Consider the following 22,743-nt stretch of genomic DNA (forward strand, 5'->3'; position numbering starts at 1 on the left):
GAACGAATGAATATATTAAACGAATATCATTTAGATAATAGGATGGACAAGATGCTCCAGTTTTTAATGTAGCCAACCCAACAACTTTTAAGCATTAAGAACATTCAATTTATCATCAGCCTTGATGGTTGGAGCTTTTACATTAAGTTGCTTAGATAATAGACACGAATACTATATTTTGATAAGAATAAAATGTTTGAGTGAGATATAAAATATTGTAAGATACTGTCGTGAAATGAGACTTTAATGACATGGTCATTTTGACCTGTTCTTGATATGTAAATAGGCTCCGTTTTCAATAAATGAAAGTAGAGGTCTAACCAAGTAAATTATCGCGAAGTAGGGGATAAAACAGATCACAACTTTACAAATTATTCTTTTAAACATTCAGAGTAATTAATATAAATACCTTAATTTTGCTATACTATTTATTAGTCATATCTGTTTGTCATGAGATGATTATAAAACTTGCTTTTTTCAATGTTTATATGTTTGTAATTAAACACAATGCTGCACAATGGGCTGGCTATCTGTGCTCTGCCCATCACGGCTATCGAAAATCAGTTTCTAGCGTTGTAAGTGCGCATACATTTCGTTGTGCTACTGGAAGGGGTAAAGTAGTTATGTGCAAATTTTTTCTGTCATAGATTGTCTATTTAATACGATCAGAAAGGCGTTTGTAAAAAGGTATAGAAGAGGGTCGTGCGCGGAGGTTTCCGACGTTTCAGTGTCATATCGATTATGGGTTTTTATTTTAATTTTTTTAAGACACCGATTGTGGGAGATTCGGGACATTTTAAAACATTATCGGGGTATGGACCTCGTGTTTCAGTGCCTAGATACGTCTGTAGTATGGGCATTTTCCTTGAGTTTTGGTGTTGGAGTGAAACTAGTGTAGATACAAGTTTGCACAACCGTATGATGTATAATTTATCATATCGAATTAACGCTCGAGTATTTTTATAATACAATTTTTTTAATTTTTAATTTTTTTAATACAATAATTTTTGTAATAATTTTGTCTTATAAAATGAACGTTTGGTCGTCTCAAGGCAGTTTGTTTGTTTACTTGTTTTGAATTTCACGCAAAGCTTCTGGAGGGTTGTCTGCGCTAGCCGTCCCTAATTTAGCAGTGTAAGACTAGAGGGAAGGCAGCTAATTATCACCACCCACCGCAAACTCTTGGGTTACTCTTTACCTACGAATAGTGGGATTGACCGTAACATTATAACGCCCCACGGCTGAAAGGGCCAGTATGTTTGGTGCGACAGGGATTCGAACTCGCGATCCTCAGATTACAAGTCGAACGCCTTATCCCACCTAGCCATGCCGGGTCCTCAAGGCAATTAACAGGTAATATAATAAAACAAAAATATTCGTAACCGTTGTTTTCAAAACCGGAAGACTTGAAATATTCCATTTACATATTCATATTATTTTATTTACATTGCGAAGATGTTATTTATTGTACCATATTAATAAAGTGGAATATTCGAACTAATGAAATAATCTAAACAATATATCATTTTTAAAGATTTCGAATGGGGTTAGTTATGATTGCCAAAAATTCAGAGAGCAAACAATTCGACTTTTCACTTTTTTAAAGCTGCTTGATAACGAGGAAAATTAATGTCAAATATGTTTCAAGATATAATGTTTTATATACATTTGTATATCTTATATTAATGACAAATATGTTTCAAGATATAATGTTTTATATACATTTGTATATCTTATATTAATGACAAATATGTTTCAAGATATAATGTTTTATATACATTTGTATATCTTATATTAATGACAAATATGTTTCAAGATATAATGTTTTATATACGTTTGTATATCTTATATTAATGACAAATATGTTTTAAGATATAATGTTTCATATACATTTGTATATCTTATATTTATGACAAATATGTTTCAAGATATAATGTTTTATATACATTTGTATATCTTATATTAATGACAAATATGTTTCAAGATATAATGTTTTATATACGTTTGTATATCTTATATTAATGACAAATATGTTTTAAGATATAATGTTTTATATACATTTGTATATCTTATATTAATGACAAATATGTTTCAAGATATAATGTTTTATATACATTTGTATATCTTATATTAATGACAAATATGTTTCAAGATACCATATGTTTTATATACATTTGTATATCTTATATTAATGACAAATATGTTTCAAAATACCATATGTTTTATATACATTTGTATATCTTATATTAATGACAAATATGTTTCAAAATACCATATGTTTTATATACATTTGTATATCTTATATTAATGACAAATATGTTTCAAAATACCATATGTTTTATATACATTTGTATATCTTATATCTTGTTTCAAGCAGTTAAAAGTGTATAGAAAAATAGGTTAAACACGTCGTTAATAAGTTACTTTTTTGACAAACAATTTTTATAAATGTAGGATGACCGAAAAGACTGAAACCGTGGTTGATTTGCACTATTTTTTTGTAACTGTAGATGTTTGACTTTTTATAGCACTGTCAAAGCATGAGAAGGCTGAGTTATTCCTAGTATGTAGCAAATAAAATTCGTCCCAGCGGAAGGTTGCTGTCGAACGTAATGCATGCCATCCAGAGAGAGAGAAGAACATTACTCACACTGCTGTTGGGAAGCTACGCGTTAAATTTAAGGAGACTGGCAGTTTGGACCATTGACAATGACACGAACATGCTTCGCAGTGTTCAAACAGAATCGAAATACCGTTTCTAAACTTGTTTCGAATTACAAGAACATCATGTGGAGCACATACTGTAAAAGTCGTTGAACTGCTTATGGTTCCAGACGTATCGAACATCTTGTAGGATAGCTTGCCGTTGAAATGAACCGGTGGAGACAACATTTCGACACACTGTATTGAATAACAGAACATGATGAAGATTTACGTTAGTGTGTCACAAACCTTCGTCGTTTCGATAATCTGTATGTGTGTAAGACATCTTTTGAAGTTTATATTTCTGCCCCCTCCTCCCTAAAGAGGTCAATATTTTACCACGGGGAAAGGTGTTGTTAGGCTTTCGTATAAATGAGATGATTTTAAAGTCACATTCACTAATGACTAGTGCTACTGTGAAAATATTTATGAGTTAATCTGAAATAATTCCAAACAGCCTAACCATCGATGAAAATTTCGAACTGTTAGACAGTCGTCTCCTAATTCTACAACATTACTCTATATGAGTAATTGGAAGGTCTAATTTAGAAGTTATTAAACATTTAGAAATAAAATACTAAGTTAAACACCAAATCTAGAACAAATAACATTCCATCATGAACATCATCAGAATGTATTCCAGGGGGACGACAGCCCCATCCTGCTGACTGCCATGCTTACCACATTTATGCATGTACTTTGAATTTGGTAGAGTCTTAGGTTTGTTTTCGTTTATTAGTTTTCGACAACTAAATTGACATGAATTAAACAACATTTTAATTGAATTATCCAATAGTAGTGATCTAATATGAATTCACGTTCACTACATATAACACTAAATGGGATTTGTACTTCATCATTTTATACCTTCTAAAATTAACATTTTATTTACTCGCATAATTTATGTCTTTTCATCGAATTGTTTAAGTCGATCACATTTCCTCTTGTGACTTTCAAGCAAACCACAAAGTGTAATTATTAATTCATAGCTTATCTAAGAATAGATTAGCTATTGGTCTTTTGTCATTGTTGGTTGGGTGTTGGAAAGGATGAGCAGCCTTAACTCATTAAAGAGAAGGAAGAAGACGTTCTAACTACTTTTAGCAACGCATGTACCATTACGAATTTATTACCAACCTAGATTTCTATGAATAACTTGTTTCTTACAAAAATAAAACTGTGCAGAAGATATTGTTATAGATTCATGACTGTACTCTCTGTGGAGTTTATAACTTCAGATAATACTTTATCTATTGTTTAAGATTTTCATCAAATATACATCATTTGATACTGTTTACGACGCTACAAAAGACATTTGAATAAAATACTATCAGGATATTGAATTATTTACCTTCGGGAAATGATTATTAATGTGTATGTGTGTTTTCTTATAGCATAGCCACATCTGGCTATCTGCTGAGTCCACCGAAGGGAATCGAATCCCTGATTTTAGCGTTGTAATTTCGTAGGCTTACCGCTGTACCAGCGGATGATATAATTATTAATAAAATCGAAAGTAAAATATATAACAAAATTTCAATTTAATGCTATAGAGAAAATTCATTTTGCAATTTTGAGAAAGGGTTTGGTTGGTATCTGCGCTAGCCGTCCCTAATTTAGCAGTGTAAAGCTAGAGGGAAGGCAGCTAGTCATCACCACTCACCGCCAACTCTTGAGCTACTCTTTTCTCAACGAATAGTGGGATTGACCCCGTCACTTTATAACGCCCCCACGGCTGAAAAGGCGAGCATGTTTGATGTGACGAGGATTCGAACCAGGGATCCTCGCATTGCGAATCGAGTATCTTAACCCCCTGGCTATGCCGGGCCTTGAAAAAGGGAAAAACCTATTAAGTTGAAGACCGTACAGTGTTAATTCCTTATGTTAAGCGACTGTCACAATTAATAAACAAAAGAAAGGTTTATCAACAGAATGGAAATTTCAATATTACATGTTATTACTCTTGCTCCCCACTCCGGGTATTACAATCAGGTCCTTGTGTGTTTGTGTGTCTGTGTTTTGGAGTGCGTTCCTCGAAAACTAATAAACGAATGTACACGAAATTTATAAATAAGATGGGAAGTCAGTATGGAACAGTTCTCCCCGGATGTGGTTCGGATCTGATACTGGATTCAGATTCTGGATCAGTTTTAAGTATTTTTTTTTATAATTGGAAGAAAGAGCATTTTCACGATTTTGAGTTAATAATTCTGTGAAATGTGATCCGATTTGCGTTAAATTTCATGGGCACATCAAAGTAGTACTCATCAAACTATATTAGATGATCCGTATCGTTGAACATAGTGGATCTGAGAAGGATTTTCTGAGTTTTCAAAGGTGAAATTTGACGTTATCCAAAAAAAAACATTCAGTTTCAAAAATAAGAGGCAGGACGAGGAATTTGACTGTGCTTGTTTTTGAAGTGAATATATCTCCATTTTGTTTATTTACTAAATTTTTATAAATTACTTTATAATAAAGAGGATAACCTTTGTATTTGTATGGAGTTAAAATATCACAATCTTATTAGAATTAAAACGATTCCCCTCGGTGAACTGGGCAGATAGCCCTTTGTGGCTTTGCTATGCGAAAAACACACACACACACACACACACACATTAAAACGATTACGTCAAACGTAATTACGTATATATATATATATATATATATACAAGCATTTTTTAAAATTATAATTCTAATGTGAAGTTACTGGTCATTAAAGTCCTCGTGATTTTCTTTTGTTGTTTTTTGTCTTTGAATTTTCGCACAAAGTTACTCGAGGTCCATCTGTGCTAGCCGTCCCTAATTTAGCAGTGTGAGACTAGAGGGAAGGCAGCTAGCCATCACCACCCACCGCCAACTTTTGGGCTACTCTTTTACCAACGAATAGTGGGATTGACCGTCACATTATAACGCCCCCACGGCTGAAAGGGCGAGCATGTTTGGTGCGGCCGGGATTTGAACCCGCGACCCTTGGATTATGAGTCGAACGCCTTAACACACTTGGCCATGCCGGGCCTATTATACTGTAAGAAACATTAGTTTTGAACTTATTGTATTATATTATTTATATACACAAAAAAGACCCCAGTGGCTCAGCGGTATGTCTGCGGACTTACAACGCTAAAATCAGGGGTTCGTTTTCCCTCGGTGAGCTCAGCAGATAGCCCGATGTGGTTTTGCTATAAGAAAAACACACAAACACACGAAATATCATTATAAAAATAAACTTCCTACAAACTCATAAGAGAGATTCTATGCCAAGAAAAGGTACTTAACAAACAAAATGAGTATTTGTACTTACGTGATGGTTTAAAGTCACAGGAGTTTTCACGTAGAAAAACAAAACTTATCGATTTAAGTCAGATAAGTATTTCAAAGGACCATAAGGTACCATCCAGTAATAACGATTCTCTCATGTAATACTGCACTTCGCCACTGATACAACTTGCTGTTCATTTATATAGTGACTGATTATTAGAAATTAAGCACAAAGCTACACAATGGGCTATCTGTGCTCTGTCCACCACGGGTATCGAAATGCGGTTTCTAGCAGTGAGTCCGCAGACATACTTTTTTGCCATTAAAGGGGATTATTTGCGTGTGTCGCAATTAGCTTAAAACGAAGCCTGGACAGTTTTCAAAACGAAACACATAACTTGTGGCAACCAGTACATTTTCACAAACTGAGTTCCATGTGTCAATCAAATTAATGTGTTGTTTATCGTAATTGATACTTATTTGTTGATACTAAAGAAAAAATCTAAGACTCATTGTATGCATCTTAATTCTTTTCAATTATGTTATCAAAACGATTTCTTTTGGTTTTGTGTATTACTTACAGAGCTTTGAACTTTAATACGAAAAACGTCTATTTTAGGCTGTAAGTCTTTGTAAGCTGAAGCTTCTACTTCGTTTTTGTGGAAGGAAAACTATAATTGATATTTATTCTGTAAACCTTGTTTCTAAAGATATGTTGAAAAGTCTAAGATGTACTGACGTCAAAGATGGTTGTAATTTTCTTTTTTTGCTACCCTGAGGGAGAAATCTAACACGTACCAATCTTCTCGTGGTCTGTATACCACTTGCGTCAAACAGTTTTGAGATTAATAAGATAATTTTGTCAGGTTTAAACAGTAAACAAGTTATTTATGGTAAAAAATACTTGAAGTAGAAAGATACTTCTCAGAAAGTAAACCTTCTTGCAAGTTTAATTAAACGCGCCTTTAAAAAAACGACAAAGAAATAGTTATTTTTATCAACCCACCAGGTAGAATCTGTTAGACACCATATTCGGAACAGTGCTTGAATGAATCATTGTTTGTTGCCATGACAACAATAGCTCACTATGAGAAAGAAAAATGTATTTTCAGGAAATTCTTATATAAATGACAAACATTATGTCTATTTATATATTATTCTTTCCAAATATCTTAGAACCAGTAACATGCAGTTTTTGGACTTTAGTTGTTGTTGTTTTTTACACTTTAGATCATGTCAACATACGTAATATACATAACTAGGGCCCCGGCATGGCCAGGTGGTTAAGGTGCTCAACTCGTAATCTTAGGGTCGCGGGTTCGAATCTCCAGCACACGAAACATACTCGACCTTTCAGTTGTGAGGGCGTTATATGTTACGGTCAATTCCGCTATTGGTTGGTAAAAGAGTAGCCCAAGTGTTGGCGGCGGGTGATGATGACTAGCTGTCTTACTTCTAGTCTTACACTGCTAAATTAGGGACGACTATAACAGGTAGCTCTTTTCTAAAGTATCAAACATGTTAGATTGGGTAACAACAAAGGTACATTTTCTCGGGGCATGTTTAAGTGCAGTATACCGAGGAAGCATCCTAATAAGGTAACATGCTCTTTCGCTCGCGCTATCAATTTTCTTTTAGTAGAACCATGTAACCTTGCTTACAACAAGGACAAGTAAATTTATAACAAACATAAATGGTGAGGGTAAAGTAGAAATCTAGTCATTAAATATAAAGAAAGTTTGTAGGCAACGATTAGGCTTAAATACACCCATCTCAACTCTAATGTGGACAACCCCTCTCAATAATATTCTTTAGTTGGTTTTTAACAATTAAAGTGTTTTGACAAATACATGATAATCTGATAATTACAGGATACTTAGATGCTTCAAATACTCTGGTGAACTAACACTTCGTTTGTTTAATAATTATGAAGTTTTCTCTTGGTAAGAATATAGGTTAGTCATTCTTGTATAAACGAATTAAATGGTATTGAATTGTCATATAAGGCCTCATATGAGATAGATAATTTATAAACAATGGACCAATATTATAACTAAGTTTCTTTAAACGAATTAGGATAAAGCTTACAAAATATTAATATAAGCCTGTAAATGTTATATTGTGGTACAATTTGCACAGCCAGGTTATTAAGGCACCCGACTCGTAATCTAAGGGTCGCAGTTTCGATTCCCCGTCACGTCAAACATGTTTGCTCTTTTAGCCGTGGAGGCGTTATAATGTGGCTATCAATCCCACTAATACTTGGTAAAAGAGTATCCCAAGAGTTGGCGGTGGATGGTGATGACTAGTTGCCTTTCCTCTAGTCTTACAATGCTAAATTTGGGAGGACTAGCACAGATAGCCCTCTTGTAGCTTTGCGAAAAATTCAAAATAAAATACACAATGCGCATTAAAAATTGTTGTTATCGTTACTGAATTAAGTATCCGAAAAAGAAAACTTATCATCTTCCTTCTCTCTTATTCTGTAAACATCACACAATTTTTTCTTTGTTCAAATATTGGAAAATTTGCGAAGACTGACCAGAATTTTCGGTGATGCTAAAGGTATCGTCAACATACTTACGATAGAACAGAAGTGTACATTGTTGTGGGCAATTGTCTAACCGATGTTTTTTCGTGAGAACATGAAAAGAATTGGCTAAAGATGGCGCCAGTTTCGAACCCAAGGCGACACCATCGACCTATTCAGAAAATATTCTATTCAGAAAAAAAGCGAGACCTTTTAACTGTAAAGTTCATTAAGTCTTGTAATAGTTACATCGTTAGAAGTATCATTCTAAAACAGACTAACATATATTTACTTATATTCTGTCTTCTATTCTATACTAGTCACGAACTTGATAATATTTAAGAAATTGAAAACTGCATTAATTCTTTAACCAGTCTCGTGCTTCCTCGTGTATTAAAATACCAGAGTGAGATAAGTTCTCTCTCAGAAATAGTTTTAACATGGGAATAAGCAAAAACAAAACAAAACATATTAGTACAACTATTACTTCTTCAATTGGAAACTAATGCAATACTAACAGTTTCTTGTCGGTAATAGTTGAGTCCAAGTAGCACTGCCATTCAATCACAGATCATGAGTTACTTAAGAAGCCCTAAAAGCTTCAGAATAAAATAAATAAAGCTACAGTTAGTAAAAACTAATGATCAAAACAGACAATGATTTTTTTGTTTTTACTTTGAGACACTTACAACAGGAAATAGCCATGTTAAAACTAACAAGAAAGTTAAGATAAAAACATTTAACTGTTTATCGAGAAAAACAAAATCAAGTGTTCAAAATATAAAACCAAAGCACAAAATAATTACATAAAACATTGTCTCTCAGAACATAATACAAGATTGGTGAAGCTTGTAAAAAAGTATAAACTTACTGGGTCAGAGGTCACATCTTGTAAGAAAAAATGGTCCTAAAAAGGTAACAAAAGGTCCGTTAAGAAGTGAGAAAGAAACAAAACTAAAATCATGAGAAAATATCAATATAAAGTAAGGAAGTAATGTAAACAACCTCAGAAGATTTCATCCCAAAATATTAACTATGATCATTACCAGATAATAGAAAAGTTTTATACATATTGCTTATATAATACACATTAACTCTGGAGTCTCCATCAGTTTGTATTCAGTAGTACCTTCAATGGATTGTGTTTAAATCATTTATCTTTCATCTTAAATTCTGGAGTAGTTTCTCCGAAAATCCTCATCATTACACTCCAGGCTGAGAAAGTGCGACATTATATATACTTAATGATATTCTTTTCAGCTTACAGTTATTACCTAAGTGACTGATGACTGTTATTACTACGAAACAGTAGATGTATCCATCGGGGATCCCCAGAGTTTTTAGTGGTAAAGAACATTAACAGTACAGTCTGTTCTAAATTATAACCACCTTTTCCACAAGAAAGTAAATGTAACACCCTACTTGTGGAACATAGTTTCTTGCGTATCCAGGGTGAAAATAACTTAGTGACTTGCTTGATTGATTTGCTTTATAAATAAAACCTGGTAGAGGGGAGGAACACACTGTATACCTATATGAAGCAAGTAAACCCCCAAGGTGTAGATTCTAATCCAAGCAGATCATTACAATTATTATAACAACTACCTCCATAGCCATCAACCGAGAAGTAAATCCAATTCACACAACTGAAAAAATAGATAGCTGGAGCTATCAGTATCATTATTGCCACAAGGACACTGAATGGTTAATTCTATGGCTGTGTAGGAGATTGTCAAGGAGAAATTGTTCACCATTAAGGTTCCACAGACTTTACTAGCCTACATTCTGAAAGTTGTTCACATAATTCTGTGCTTAGAGAGACCTAAGATACCATTACTATAAATAACCATAATATATTTTTCATAAATAATTAGTTTGATAATGTACTACTTCATTTCAACACAGATAATAATCATATAGTATAAAACAAACATATAAGCTACATTTGTTTTTCCATGTTTCACACATTATGTATCTAAAGTAACACTAATGGGTGGAGTTTCAACAGAAAGGGATGGCCATTAATTTTGAAAATTGAAAGTTACTTTAAGCTTTCTTCTTTTGTAAATTTAGTTATTTAGCTGAATGAACGTTTATTTATTTTTGAGTATATGTAATCAAAAGACAAAATATTAGATAGAGGTGTGTTTTAAAATGTATTTTACGTGATTTCCCATGTTACAGTCCTATACAAAGTCCGTGTTTTTAATTTATGAGACGTGATTATCTAGGAGATTTGTGTTAGTTTATGAACTGAGAAACGTGAATACATATCTTCAAATATGAAAAGAATGAATTATTAACCTAAACTCGTGTTTCGTGCAAGGGTTCAAATTGCAAATGTTAAAGGGTAAGAGTAAACGACAATACCGAAAAGATAATTTAATTAAGAAACTGCCAAAAAAACCTTATTTCACCAAGTTACTAAAACACAGACTCTATTCTGATAACATTTGTTTCAAACAAACTTAATAAAAAAACAAGAGATTTCTGGTCAATTACAGTTATAAAAATAGAACACTGGAAACATTTAAATCCTTATTTGAGTTTATTTGTGGCAGAACTAAAATTGTGAAGTCGTTAGACCATGACTGGTATTTTTAAATGTTAATAAGTAAACTTAGTATTCCGAAAATTATTTCATCTCGAGATTGAATAATTTTTGGAATGAGAAGTTTATTTAATATGTCTGATATTGTATAGCTATTTAATGTGGAGAAGTTAACAGTGGCCAATGGTACTTTTTTTCTCCATTTCATCTATTTACTATATACGTTTTTCTCCTGGTGACTACAAGGAACGTTCACACCAAGAGAAAGTTTTATTCTTAAATAAGAAATGGAAAGTAAAGCTCCTGGTTGAATTTTATGATAGATCTAACAGATAATTATTCATTTAGATTTTCTAAGCATGTTTATGATAATCTGTCTTGAAGAGATGGTTCTAGAGTATTAAAGAAGTGTTTATTACTTCAGATAGGTGAAGTAACGTCAGTGACATCTTCCAGCTACAATACTGTTTCTGTACACAGAACTAAATATTTAATTTATCCAGGAACTCTTATCCTTCAATTTTACACATTGAGTAACAGATAAACTCCTTGATTTTTGATGGACGAAGGAGCTTCAAGTATACCATAAATACTACACTGTATAATAGAAATGAAATGGAAATTACAGACACAAATTCTTTATTATTTGAATAGTGTATATTTCGTTTTGTTTCTTATGTGACTGAGGTCCTACTTCTGCTATTTTTATTTGCTGCTTGAGCTTACAACATAAAGCACTGGAGTTAAAGTAATCGTTATTCTGAAGTGTGGGATACTGCAGTTTGATTTTCTTAAACCTATTAGATCTGCACAATAGAATCCAAACGGATTTATGCAAGTCTTTGCATATGGTAAAGTAATGTAAATACGAGGTGTAAAATGATACAAAATATGAACTAAGTCGAATTCGATGGTTCTGCTGATGCTGTGTGAGATCTCTTATAACATCATTACATGGGGATACAATATACATTGGAACCTGAAATTACAATAGTGATGCTTCCCACCATTATGCTTTGACATATCAAAATGGAAACTTCAATCACTTTTTTATTGTTCTTTGAGGCTAAAGATATACTCAGATTGTAATGAAAAAATTAAATTCAGGAGATATATGCGCATATATCTAACCTATCTTTAATCATTAGTAAGTCAATCCTAATACACTATGTTTGATTGAAAAAGGAGCAGTCTACTTTAAATTCAGTTTCACCAAGCCACATTTATTTGGGTATTTTTTACATGACTAGGGTTGTGGTTTTTGAAAATAAAATCACTTTTTACCTAAGTGTATTTTTTGTGTACGTAAGGTGGAAGAACACAGATTAATTTATTTGTTTTTATACTTTTAAGTTCAGGGTAAGGAAGATACCTAAAATAAAATGTTTGTTCTTTAGGTATGAAACTTAGTAGCGATATGTAATTTTAGGGACATTCAGCAATAATGTAAGTTATATGTTATACTTCATACAACGGATGAAAAGGTAGAGTAGAACAAGACATAGACAATAACGAAGTGTGAAGTAAAAAACAAACAAACAATATTGTCCATGGAAGTGGCAAACAAACAAACAATATTGTCCATGGAAGTGGCAAACAAACAAACAATATTGTCCATGGAAGTGGCAAACAAACAAACAATATTGTCCATGGAAGTGACAAACAAACAAACAATATTGTCCATGGAAGTGGCAAATTATTTTGACTGAACAAGAATGTAATTCAAGAAGACAAATTAGAACAATGGCGATGAACATAATTGTAATGAAAGATTGAAATAGAGAAAAAAACACGTAATCATAAGATCAATGCATGGAGATGTTTATTGATAGAGAGTGAAAAAGGTCAAAGTAAGCTAGGAAATTAAAAATATTTTAATGGAAGTAAAAACTCAAAATGTCAAAGAAAGAGGCTCTTGAGAGAATACATTCGAGTGATGTATTTTAATTTTTGTGATAGATTGTTCGTATCTTATGAAAGCTTGTGTGGTTGGCCAAATAGTACTCTGTTTGCTATGACTGTCATTTTAAAAACTCATTATCCTAATAATGTAACGATAGTGGACAAAAACAAAGACACAAGATTCTGCTATGTCCGCTCTTGAGATATGTACAGAGCAATGAGCAGAGGTCTGATAAATATTAAATCAGATTTGAAAGCAAGCTGTATTGAACTGTCTTAGTTTAAGCGAATGTGTCAAACGAAAGGTAGCCTCCTCCCGGTAGCAGAGCGGTATGTATGCGGACACATAATGCTAGAAACCGGGTTTCGATACCCGTGGTGGACAGACTACAGGTAACCTTCTGTGTAGCTTTATGCTCAACTACTAAGAAACAAAGGAAAACTAAAACATTTAACACGCGGATAAATATTCAGTGTTTATTATTAGTGAAATATATTTTCACTTGTTAAAAAATAATATTCATTTTGCGCACCATGAAATCTTGTAGCTGTCTTAGTGTAAAGAAAAGATTTATGAATAATTCATAAAAAAGTAAATGTGAAGCTAAAAAACAAAACACGCTTTCAACAAGGTAGATTTCTTGTCATTGCTGATCACATTAATATTACCTCTCTTTTGTGGCTTGATTGGATAATTACTCACACTCATGTTTCGATTTGATAATGACGCAGAGCTATATCTCTGATTATAATGACGGTAAAGTGTCAGATTGCCTTATCTGCTACAAGTGCGTCATTTAGAAAATCGACGCTTATGATAATTAATACAAATAAGTCACAAACATGGAGAAATTATTTGAAAGGATATTCATTGTCAGGAATTTCACAAGACAGTGAAACTACGATCTGAAATATAACAGTGAATAAACCTCAATAGCAAACGTTGTATTTGTATATATACATGTATAAAGTACAAAAATCTGTGTGTCTGTCTGTTATCTAACTACTCGTAGGCTGGTGGATCCAAACTCCACAAACTTTGGAAAATATTAACTTGAAACAAGAGGCATGTTAATGGACTGTTCACTACACCATTTATTCTCTACTATTGCTGCTATTGAGCATTTGTTATCGTTGGCGTAAGTTAACATTAAATACTTTTATAGATGACAATGCGTCCTTACATCAAACAGAAAAAAAACACAACATATTCTATGCATGTGCTACGTATTATAATTTATCTCGGACAAGTCTCCGACTTATTACGTTATGTGCATTACATATTATGATTTTCAAATAGCAGGAAATTTTAATTTAAATTTAATAGTTAATTGAAGCGTATCAAGTTTATGATATTTGCCAACAAAGTTGATACATACTGTCTTCTTCCTTAACGCAAATATATTTTAATATATAAACAACAACGTAATTTAAAATAGCGGTTATTACAAATAATGGTTTATATATAAAATTTTTACAAACTTACAAACAATAATGAGTCTTCTATCTGGTCTGGAACTGAATATTTTATTGGCGGTTCACGGAAAGCGAATTAATTCTATACTGATACATAAGTACACTTTTCTTGACTAGAAAGATAGCTAGCTTTATTCTTGGTTTGTTTCACGCAGTTTACAAACTCACTTTTTACCGAGGAAGATATTTATTGTCCTCATAGAAATACTAACGTCCAAAGTTAATTATCTGAAATTGAACGGTTTGTAATGTTTGAAACCTATAAACGTTTTAAACTGTCTATCCGCGTATTGCGATTTATAAACTTTAAGGCAGGCTCTCGAAAGTTCAGTTGGCAAAAATATAGGCAATTACTAGTATTTTGCATAAACACATCGTACATTGTTGATTCTTATGCTTGAGAATCTCCTACAAATTCAGACAACAGTCGAGACTTTCGAATACACATTTAACAATATAAGTTACATATATCGCTAAATATACATTTAATTAAAAAGCAAACATAAATATTAAAAGAAGTACACATTAGTAAACCTATTACACACAATATAAACACAGTGTGTAGGAAGGCACAGATTGTTTTATATATCTCAAAGAATGCGGTGCACCCTCTATAAAGAAATGCAATGAAAAATGGCCGCTACTGTTGAAACCTTCTATATATATAAAGTACAAACATCTGTGTCTCTGTTTTTTTGTATTTTCGTTATCAAACTACTCCTGGGTCGTTGGGCCAATCTCAACCAAACTATGTAAGATTATTGTTAGAAGTAGGGGTCATATTTTAGGAACTCAAGTCCCCACCACTCCTTTACTGCTGTTATTGAGCATTTATTATATTTGATATAAGTCAGTGTTTGCTATACCAACATATAGCGTCATATCTTTCTACCCCTCTAAAGAAAATTATTAAATTTCCTATAACACAGCGTGGGGAAGGATATATAAACGTCTTATACCCTCAGAGAGTGCAAAAGCACTCTCTATGGAAAAATGCAATGAAAAATATGGCTTTCAATATTGCAATAATAGATAAACTCAGATGAAGTTTCTATTCCAACAGTCACTATCAGGCTGATATGAAAAATTGTCTAGTTTTATTTCACAGCTCATTGTCCTTAGCATTATGTGGATTGTTATTACCCTATCCTATAACACTTTATATGAGCCACTGTTATTGACACATTATTATGAAGGTCACGTGACTGTAAAAATCGACAAAATCAAAATACATAAATAAATAAACACACATAAGATGATACATGGTGTTAAGACTAACTGAAATAAGTTTTTGGAAATTGTTTATAATTTCCTTGCTCTATCAAGTAATGGGTCATTGGTGTCATACTTACGAGTTAAGTTAGGTTTTGATCTCTGATTCCTCGTGGCCAGCTGGTTAGGGCACTCGACTCGCAATTTGAGGGTCGAGAGTTTGAATACCCATCACACTAAAGCGTGCTCGCCCTTTCGTCGGTAAAAGAGTAGTCCAAAAGTTGGCGGTGGGTGGTGCTGAATAGCTGCTTTCCTTACAATGGTAAATTAGGGATGACTATCGCAGATAGCCCTAGTGTAACTTTGCGCGAAATTCAAAACAAACAAACAAACAAAAACACTACTTTATTCGTTTTTTATATTCTAAAAATCAATAATTTAATTATTAAGAAACAGAATACTGAATTTGGGATTCTAGTTTCGGACATGGTGAAAGTAAATCGCATATGGCTTGATTACCCGTGTTTGATTTCTAGCCTAAATTTCTATTATATTTTAGTATAAGTCGGTTACAGAATGATAGATAATATGCGTCCCTTCTCTTCCTCTATTCTAATTTGCGCTTATATTACATTTATGAGGATTGTAGTTCCAAGCTTTCACACTAGTCTTGTTTGCTTTTCTGAAATATGTATCTTTGATTCTGACCCAAAATGTTTTGTCGAAGTGGGTGCATGTTCAATAAACAGAATGTAAATGTCAACATCAAACATGAACTCACTGTCTACAGTTACTTCGCTCAGCTGTGAATCTTAAATCACCATCTAACTAAGGGGTTCGTTCTCTCATAATACCCTAGAATATTTAGTTTATTTTATTGCGTTATCCAGCGGTTAAACGATAAGCTTTCGTTGCAGAATGGAGTGTGACGACTTTTATATATATACTGATAAAAAACTACTGATATGAGGTTTCATCAGTTAACAACATACATCACAGGAAGACAATGAGCTTGACAACGCCCCTAGAAGAGGAACAGTAAGTTTACAGACCTTTGACCTTAAAATACAGATTCCATATGGTGGACAAAGCCATTGTTTTAGCTAGCTAAAACAAACAATCAGATTTTTAACCTCCTACAAACTGGAACTAAATTTATTATATATATGTACGTGTGTATGTTTGTGTAATATCAGATCATCCCATAAGTAATGTCCGAAAATTTAATACCGAAATGCATCATCATTTCTGTCTTTGCAGAAGGCTTTAATAACTAAAATATGTAGTAGGACATGTATAAAGATGTTCAGACAAATAAAAAAAACTAACCCAACTCCACTTTTTCAGATCATTAATCAAATAAGCCCTTATGAAGATGGACATGTCCGAGAAGTACATTAGGTATGTAATGCTTTATGAGTTTAAAAAAGGCAATGGTGCAGCAGAAACTACACGAAACATTCAAGGTGTTTATGGTGCAGAGTCTCTTAATGAAAGAAAATGTCAAAGGTGGTTTCATAAGTTCAGATCAGGTGACTGCAGCTTAAGTGATGCACCACGTACAGGTCGTCCTGTTGAGTTTAATAATGACTTGCTGCTTGATGAAAATTGTGCTGTAATAGTTGAAGAACTAGCACAGAAGCTTAATTCAACTCATTCAACAGTTCACCGTCATCTGCAACAGCTTGGAAAGGCATCGAAACTTAGAAAATGGTTCTTCCATAATTTGACAAAAGCCAGCCTTAGATAAAGAATGGACATTTGCACTTTCCCGCACTCTCGTGAACGTAACTCACCTTTTTTGGACAGATTACTGACTGGAGATGAAAAATGGATATATTATAAAAATTTTAAGCATTGCAGACAATGGACCAGTGCAGGTAAACTGGCTAAAGCACAGCCCAAAATGAACCTCCACCCCAGGAAAGTCTTGTTAAGCGTTTGATGGGATAATGTTAGTGTGATCTACTTTGAGTTGCTGCCACTTAATGTAACAATTACATCAGACTTCTATTGAAAACAGTTAGAAGGCTTGAATGTTGCAGTGAAAGAAAAGAGACCTACTTTGATCAATCGTAAAGGTGTTGTGTTACACCAGGATAATGCACGGCCCCATACAGCAAGAATCACATCTGAAAAGATTGAAAAGCTAGACTGGGAAAAACTTCCACATCATCCTTATTCTCCAGACCTTGCCTCATATGTTTATCATCTATTCCGAAGTTTGCAGAACTATCTTGATGAAAAATAGCTTGGAACACATGAAGATGTCAAAACTACCCTCTCTAGATTCTTTAACCCCAAACCCCAATTATTTTATACAAATGGCATTAAAGGAAGTTATTAATGATAATGGAACATACATTATTGATTAAATAACATTAAAAGCATTTGAAATCCTTTTTCTTTTCTGAACCTGAATTCGAACATAACTTAAGGGATGACTTGATGTTTATAAACTTTTAAAGTGCTGTCTGGTCACAGAAGAATGACTAGCTTTTATTTGGTGAAATGCTTTATTTTGAATCCAGTGATAATTAAGTGGTAAAACCTAAATTGTGATTTGTAAAAAAAAATAATAGCATTTGTTCTTACTATTAACAACATTACTTGGGTAGTACGATATTAAATTTATATCTTAATATCTTGCTTTTAAATATTTTTTTTGGTTATGGAAAACTTGAACAAATAGATATATTATTATACTATTTTTAAAAAATGTATTAATATCGTATTTTGAGTCACTAAGACTTTCCACATATCGTATTTTTTAATACCGCAATACTCATTACTAGTAAATATTTTCGGATAGCCTAAAACTAGATAACATAATCGTGTTAAACGTAAGATAAATAACTGCTCTTTAGACACAAAAATATTATGTTTCAAAACTAATTACCCGGCATAGTCAGGTGGTTAGGATGTTCGAATCCCCGTCACACCGAACATCCTCGTTCTTTCAGCCGTGCGGGCGTTATAATGTTACAGTCAATCTCACTATCTATTGGTAAAAGAGTAGCAAAGAGTTGACTGTGGGTAGTGATTCCTTACACTGCTAATAGAGAGACGGCTAGTGCAGATAACCCTCGTGTAGAATTGCTAGTTGAAGGAAACAAAGTTAAGTTCTTTTTCTGTTATATTACCAGTTTTTGTTGAAATATCTTCATAAAAGAATGAGATCCTTCAAAACACTGTGAGGTTAAAAATCCTCTGGTAGTTGATTCTTTGTAAAATTCACAAAGTTTTTTTAGAGTTGTTAAGCACAAATCTACACAACATGTTGTCTTTTCTCTGCTCACCGCGGTTATCGAAATCCCATTTTTTCCTGCGAAATAGCGGCTTATAGAATGGCTCTGATTTTTTTTAAAGTCCAAACCTTTAGGTCATATCTGCGTTATCTCTTAGTTTATATGAGATATAATACATACTCTGGACTCAGGAGGTCAAACCCTTTTGATTGATGTATTTGATTACGCTCAAGGTCTCATAGGTTAATTTACTCTAAATCTGCCTCAACGAATTTCAGTTTCAGAGTAAGGTGGTAAATAATCTGATGTGTAATAAAATTACTTAGACAGAATCAGATGCATGAGCACCCTACACTTGGTGTTGTTGGCGCACAAAAATATAATTAATAAAAAGGGAGGAAGTGTAATAGATTAATTTACTGTACTCCTGCCTGTAAGAGTTTAATGTGCCCCAACTATTGAGGATCCTTCTTGTTAGCATGATAAGCTCTCAGAATCACGTTTGAGACATCGAGGGCGTTTACAATGAAAATTCCTCACTTTTTCCTACATTTTCAGCTTATTTTGCCTAAAGTTGCAAAGCAGAAAAGTTTCTAACCTGGGTTACGTAACCTTTGCACTATCACCTATGACGAGTTAACAGAATTTACTCAAAATCATTTGACCCAATTGCTCGATATTGCTCTTTACAAAATTTAAAATGTTCCTCATTTACAGTCTTACGTTTTCTGCATGAAATTATTGAAATTCGCTACAAAAAAAATCCCATTTTAGATCAACAATACAAACTACAATTAGCTTGGTGACATAGACATGAACAACCCGTTTACTCGTTTGCTTTGTAATTTACTTATTATTTCTGTTAAATGGTAATCACTGTACTCCTCATGTATCCTCCTAGATATTAGATATGATGCATTGACGACGTATTTATTTGTTTTCCATCCTCAACAAGCCCAAACTTGTCTTCAAACAAACAACATCTTTCTGCACAGTTCACCATGGAACCAAAAACATCTTTCTGCACAGTTCACCATGGAACCAAATACATATAAAACTTTGTATTTTCTCATCATCCTTAAATGACAAGTCGAAGTTGTTGTTTTTTATGTTTTCCTCTTCCAATATAGCATTTTTAAAAGTTTATCTATTCAACTTAGTGTGAGATTCCTCATAACCATACATTAAAGGAATATTCTATTTCGAAAGAGAGTAGCGACACGTAAAGTCAGAGCTTCTGTATGCGTTAAGAAACTGAATACCTTACAGTTAAATAATACAACGTATTGCTCTATTATTGAGAAAATCCGATATTTTGTTTGAATTTTGCGCAAAGGTACAGGAGGGTTATCTGCGCTAGCCGTCTCTAATTTAGCAGTGTAAGACAAGAGGAAAGGCAGTTAGTCATCACCTTCAATCACCAACTCCTGGGCTACTCCTTTTACCAACGGATAGTGGGATTAATCGTTACATTATAATGCCCACATGACTGAAGGAGCGAGCATGTTTGGTGGAACGGAGATTCTAACCCCCGATCTCATATTGCGAATCGAGCGCCCTAACTAACTGGCCATACCGGGTTCATAAGCGTTGTAAGTCCGCAAAATTTACTTCTTATCTGCTGGGAGGACAATTGGGGAGACACTGGCTTATTGGAGTTTACTTATATACGATAACACAAAATAAGTATTTCAGTTACAATTGTGTTATTTGTTATGTTACTTAAACTAGCATTTACAGTTCATTAATTACTTTATATGTTTATTGTCTCGCCATGCTTTCATTGTTTGCCAAAGATAATAAAATTTGAGTAATATGCTTAAATGAGAAACTAAAATAATAAAACAATTATTGCAACTACTAAGTTTTCACAAACGAATCTTCCATGAAACTAAGCAAAAATCAAATTTTGTCCTTAGTGTGACTAATATACATGTACTTTCAAATTCCATTTATTGATAAGAGCATCTACACTATCGGTCTGTATGATTTTTATATGAATTTGTATTTGGCCCTTAATTTTGTCTTATCTGTTATTTGTTTACATGTATTTATATATGAAATGTGTCAGTGTGTGGATTTTTCACATGGCAAAGCCACATCGGGCTATTTTTTGTGTCCTCTAAGAGCAGTCGAACTCCTAGGACTTACCGTTCTTTCTGCAGGGGGCATGCCATTTCTAATGTATTTTATTTGAATATGGTCGGAATATTGAAATTCATCGTTTTATTATTTAATTGCATCAAATTGTTCATGATGATATGTTATTATTAATAGAATGTTAAATAATATCTATTGAATCACGTTGACATACACCTAATTGTTCTATTTTTATTTTATACCATTCAAAATATTAGCATCGAAATTACAAGGAATTTTTTTATTTGAACGCTAGTTATAAAGTTTATAATGAATAACATCTAATGTTTTTACATCAGTTACTAATAGATATAAAAACTAAACAAAGTTTCTTGAATTAGTAAAAATCGGGAAAGCCTAAAAAAATCATCTACGAACAATTAATGATTAAACACGCTATGTCAAAACGATTTTGAATTTGCAATTAAGCGCGTGACAGCGATGACCGATATGTAGTAGCGGTAAAATTGCATTTATCAGAAGTATTGTATTGTAGGCCATAGATAATAAGATGACACAAAAAGTTAATCACTTTTGGAAAAGATATATAATATTCCTTTCCGAGGAAACATGTTCATAAATTCTACTTATTGTTATATATGTGTTCATCTGGGAAACTTAAAGCGGTACAGTAATACAGGAAAACAAAGGAATACGAATGAACTTTGGATTAAGAACAATCCAAGAAGAGACATGCGCAATGGTGTATTTAATATTATGTGGGCTCAGGAGCTAATAATTTTTTATCGACCCTGCATCCCATGTAATTTTACATAGAATAAAATTGTCATTGGGCCTCCATTAAGACCATGGACGCTGGGACTGAGCTTCCTCTAGCCCCTACCTAAATACGCTACTGGGTATGCATCAAATTGTACTTTCGCTGTGGCAAACAATGTGCTACGTTTTGTAACAAGTCATAATCCACGAACACAATGGCTAGTGGTAAAAGCTGTAAACTTGCGCCAAGCACTAGATACGTAAAGAATCAAAAAGGATCTTCGACTGGAAAAGTGACATAAGTCATATGCACGCAACTAGTTTCCTTAACACATCGTTTAACTCGCCGCATATTTTAGGAAGTTGGAGAATGAAACAGGTATCTATACTGTTCTGCAAGTAAACTTACTGGACAAGTGGCTCGATGCAGCGCATGAGTGAGTTTTTGTCCTATACACTAAACGGCTTATAAAAAGCTACATGAAAGTGGGGTGTGAAATAAACATGACGAAGACTTTTGCAACAGAAGCTGCTTTTGACGGTCTTCAAATAGGGACCTACAAACATGGACTGCGTGCTCAAAATCTATAGCAATTTCTATTTTGAAAATATGGCATTTTCTTTACCTCTTTCCCCTGGAGGGACAACGGTAAATCTCCAGATTATTTAACGCTAAATTCAGAACACAGCAGATAGTACGAACTGGCTTTGGTCTAACAAAAACACATTCTTTACGTTATGTACATTAACTTTTAGTCTATAAAATAAACAAATGTTCAGAGTAGATTCGGCTGTTTCGGGTTATTAATTTCGTTATATTATAAACAACTGGGTTAACATGAAACACATTTCTCACATTCTGTATTAAATCGGAATGAAATTTTGTTTTCGGTACATAACAAGCTTTGCTCGATCCATCAAAAAGATCCATGTTTCAACGAGTTTTGTTCGCAAAACTTCCTCCTTATGAATATTCAGTCTTCTGTCCAGTCTGGAATTGA

The sequence above is a fragment of the Tachypleus tridentatus genome, chromosome 6 (genome assembly GCF_004210375.1).
Source record: "Tachypleus tridentatus isolate NWPU-2018 chromosome 6, ASM421037v1, whole genome shotgun sequence".
Taxonomy (NCBI): Eukaryota; Metazoa; Arthropoda; class Merostomata; order Xiphosura; family Limulidae; genus Tachypleus; species Tachypleus tridentatus.